Source organism: Staurois parvus, unplaced genomic scaffold (genome assembly GCF_062004578.1).
Source record: "Staurois parvus isolate SC_StPar_1 unplaced genomic scaffold, SC_StPar_1.0 ptg001728l, whole genome shotgun sequence".
Classification (NCBI taxonomy): domain Eukaryota; kingdom Metazoa; phylum Chordata; class Amphibia; order Anura; family Ranidae; genus Staurois; species Staurois parvus.
Window position 1 is genome coordinate 285,178 of NW_028319524.1, and position 4,839 is coordinate 290,016.

Consider the following 4,839-nt stretch of genomic DNA (forward strand, 5'->3'; position numbering starts at 1 on the left):
AGACCTAAAAGGAAAAGTCAGATAAAAGGCGACATAAGGGGAGCGCTTATTATGTGGAAAAAGGTACGTTCAACATGAGGAACGATTTTACCACTTCAGCTCTCCACCTCTATGAACCAGAATCATTTTTACATTTATCACTTCAGCTAAGATCAGATCAGAGGTCAGACCTACATAAGAATAAAATAGTAAATACAATGCGACAAAACATGGTTACATTGTATTTACTTGGTGAAAACCGTAGACTCTCTGCAAGTGTCATTGTACACAGGAGCCACTGCATTCTCACAGCTGGTAATTGTCATTTTTGGGGGTTTTTTTTTTAGCTGTGCTGTTATACATGAAAAATTGGAATTATTTTAAATGTCAAGCAGAGCTAAAAGGAAAAGTCAGATAAAAGGCGACATAAGGGGATTGTATGAAAGATGTCAAAGTCAGAATCATTTAACCGTCTCAGCTCGGGGCTCTGCAAGTCATGTCTTATGGAGATCAGAGGTCACACCGACAATCAAATACAAAATACAATGCGACAAAACATGGTTACATTGTATTTACTCGGTGACAACCATAGACTCTCTGCAGGTGTCATTGTACACAGGAACTGTCGCATTGGCACAGCTGGTAATTGCTGATTTTTGTGGGGTTTTTTTTTGTTTTTTATCTGTACTATTATACTTTAAAAAGTGGGATTATTTTAAAGTTAAGCAGACCTAAAAGGAAAAGTCAGATAAAAGGCGACATAAGGCGAGCGGTTATTATATGAAAAAGGCACGTCGTTCAAAGCGAAGAACAATTTTACTACTTCAGCTAAGATCAGATCAGAGGTCAGACCTACATAAAAATAAAATAGTAAATACAATGCGACAAAACATGGTTACATTGTATTTACTCGGTGACAACCATAGGTTCTCTGCAGGGGTCATTGTACACAGGAGCCGCTGCATTGGCACAGCTGATAATTGCTGTTTTTTGTTTTCCTTTTGTTTTTTTTATCTGTACTATTATACTTTAAAAAGTGGGATTATTTAAAAGTCAAGCAGACCTAAAAGGAAAAGTCAGATAAAAGGCGACATAAGGGGAGCGGTTATTATATGAAAAAAGGCACGATCAAAGCGAGGAACGATTTTACCACTTCTGCTAAGATCAGAGGTCAGACCTACATAAAAATAAAATAGTAAATACAATGCGACAAACCATGGTTACATTGTATTTACTCGGTGACAACCGTAGACTCTCTGCAAGTGTCATTGTACACAGGAGCACCTGCATTGGCACAGCTGATAATTGCCTTTTTTATGTTTTGTTTTTTATCTGTACTATTATACTTTAAAAAGTGGGATTATTTTAAAAGTCAAGCAGACCTAAAAAGAAAAGTCAGATAAAAGGCGACATAAGGCGAGCGGTTATTATATGGAAAAAGGTACGCTCAAAGCGAGGAATGATTTTACCACTTCAGCTCTCCACCTCTATGAACTAGAATCATTTTTACATTTATCACTTCAGCTAAGATCAGATCAGAGGTCAGACCTACATAGGAATAAAATAGTAAATACAATGCGACAAAACATGGTTACATTGTATTTACTCGGTGACAACCGTAGACTCTCTGCAAGTGTCATTGTACACAGGAGCCGCTGCATTCTCACAGCTGGTAATTGTCATTTTTTTTGGGGGGGGGGGGGTTTCTAGCTGTGCTGTTATACATGAAAAATTGGAATTATTTTAAATGTCAAGCAGACCTAAAAGGAAAAGTCAGATAAAAGGCGACATAAGGGGATCGGTTATTATATGGAAGATGTCAAAGTCAGAACCATTTCACCATCTCTGCTCGGGGCTCTGCAAGTCATGTCATATGGAGATCAGAGGTCACACCGACAATCAAATACAAAATACAATGAGACAAAAGAATAAATAGTAAATACGGTGAGACAAAACATGGTTACCTTGTATTTACCTGGTGACAACCGTAGACTCTCTGCAAGTGTCATTGTACACAGGAGCCGCTGCATTAGCACAGCTGGTAATTGCTGTTTTTTTTTATCTGCACTAATATACTTTAAAAAGTGGGATTATTTTAAATGTCAAGCAGACCTAAAAGAAAAAGTCAGATAAAAGGCGACATAAGGGGAGCAGTTATTATATGGAAAAAGGCACGATCAAAGCGAGGAACGATTTTATCACTTCAGCTAAGATCAGACCTACATAAAAATACAATAGTAAATACAATGCGACAAAACATGGTTACATTGTATTTACTCGGTGACAACCATAGACTCTCTGCAGGTGTCATTGTACACAGGAACCGTCGCATTGGCACAGCTGGTAATTTCTGATTTTTGTGGGGGGGTTTTTGTTTTTTATCTGTACTATTATACTTTAAAAAGTGGGATTATTTTAAAGTTAAGCAGACCTAAAAGGAAAAGTCAGATAAAAGGCGACATAAGGCGAGCGGTTATTATATGAAAAAGGCACGTCGTTCAAAGCGAAGAACAATTTTACTACTTCAGCTAAGATCAGATCAGAGGTCAGACCTACATAAAAATAAAATAGTAAATACAATGCAACAAAACATGGTTACATTGTATTTACTCGGTGACAACCATAGGTTCTCTGCAGGGGTCATTGTACACAGGAACCGCTGCATTGGCACAGCTGATAATTGCTGTTTTTTGTTTTCCTTTTGTTTTTTTTATCTGTACTATTATACTTTAAAAAGTGGGATTATTTAAAAGTCAAGCAGACCTAAAAGGAAAAGTCAGATAAAAGGCGACATAAGGCGAGCGGTTATTATATGGAAAAAGGTACGCTCAAAGCGAGGAACGATTTTACCACTTCAGCTCTCCACCTCTATGAACTAGAATCATTTTTACATTTATCACTTCAGCTAAGATCAGATCAGAGGTCAGACCTACATAGGAATAAAATAGTAAATACAATGCGACAAAACATGGTTACATTGTACTTACTCGGTGACAACCGTAGACTCTCTGCAAGTGTCATTGTACACAGGAGCCAACGCATTCTCACAGCTGGTAATTGTCATTTTTTTTTGGGGGGGGGGGGGGTTTCTAGCTGTGCTGTTATACATGAAAAATTGGAATTATTTTAAATGTCAAGCAGACCTAAAAGGAAAAGTCAGATAAAAGGCGACATAAGGGGATCGGTTATTATATGGAAGATGTCAAAGTCAGAACCATTTCACCATCTCTGCTCGGGGCTCTGCAAGTCATGTCATATGGAGATCAGAGGTCCCACCGACAATCAAATACAAAATACAATGAGACAAAAGAATAAATAGTAAATACGGTGAGACAAAACATGGTTACATTGTATTTACCTGGTGACAACCGTAGACTCTCTGCAAGTGTCATTGTACACAGGAGCCGCTGCATTAGCACAGCTGGTAATTGCTGTTTTTTTTTATCTGCACTAATATACTTTAAAAAGTGGGATTATTTTAAAAGTCAAGCAGACCTAAAAGAAAAAGTCAGATAAAAGGCGACATAAGGGGAGCAGTTATTATATGTAAAAAGGCACGATCAAAGCGAGGAACGATTTTATCACTTCAGCTAAGATCAGAGGTCAGACCTACATAAGAATAAAATAGTAAATACAATGCGACAAAACATGGTTACATTGTATTTACTCGGTGACAACCGTAGACTCTCTGCAAGTGTCATTGTACACAGGAGCCGCGCATTCTCACAGCTGGTAATTGTCATTTTTTTGGGTTTTTTTTTCTTTAGCTGCGCTGTTATACATGAAAAATTTGAATTCTTTTAAACAAAAATCAGACCTAAAAGGAAACGTCAGATAAAAGGCGACATAAGGGGAGCAGTTATTATATGGAAAAAGGCACGATCAAAGCAAGGAACGATTTTATCACTTCAGCTAAGATCAGATCAGAGGTCAGACCTACATAAAAATACAATAGTAAATACAATGAGACAAAACAGGGTTACATTGTATTTACTCGGTGACAACCGTAGACTCTCTGCAAGTGTCGTACACAGGAGCCGCGCATTCTCACAGCTGGTAATTGTCATTTTTTTGGGGGTTTTTTTTCTTTAGCTGCGCTGTTATACATGAAAAATTTGAATTCTTTTAAACAAAAATCAGACCTAAAAGGAAAAGTCAGATAAAAGGCGACATAAGGGGAGCGGGTATTGTATGGAAGATGTCAAAGTCAGAATCATTTAACCGTCTCAGCTCGGGGCTCTGCAAGTCATGTCATATGGAGATCAGAGGTCACACCGACAATCAAATACAAAATACAATGCGACAAAACATGGTTACATTGTATTTACTCGGTGACAACCATAGACTCTCTGCAGGTGTCATTGTACACAGGAACCGCCGCATTGGCACAGCTGGTAATTGCTGATTTTTGTGGGCGTTTTTTTTGTTTTTTATCTGTACTATTATACTTTAAAAAGTAGGGATTATTTTAAAGTCAAGCAGACCTAAAAGGAAAAGTCAGATAAAAGGCGACATAAGGGGAGCGGTTATTATATGAAAAAGGCACGTCGTTCAAAGCGAGGAACAATTGTACTACTTCAGCTAAGATCAGATCAGAGGTCAGACCTACATAAGAATAAAATAGTAAATACAATGCGACAAAACATGGTTACATTGTATTTACTCGGTGACAACCGTAGACTCTCTGCAAGTGTCATTGTACACAGGAGCCGATGCATTCTCACAGCTGGTAATTGTCATTTTATGCATTGAAAATTGGAATTATTTTAAAAGTCAAGCAGACCTAAAAGGAAAAGTCAGATAAAAGGCGACATGAGGGGAGCGGGTATTGTATGGAGAAAGGCACGATCAAAAGGAGGA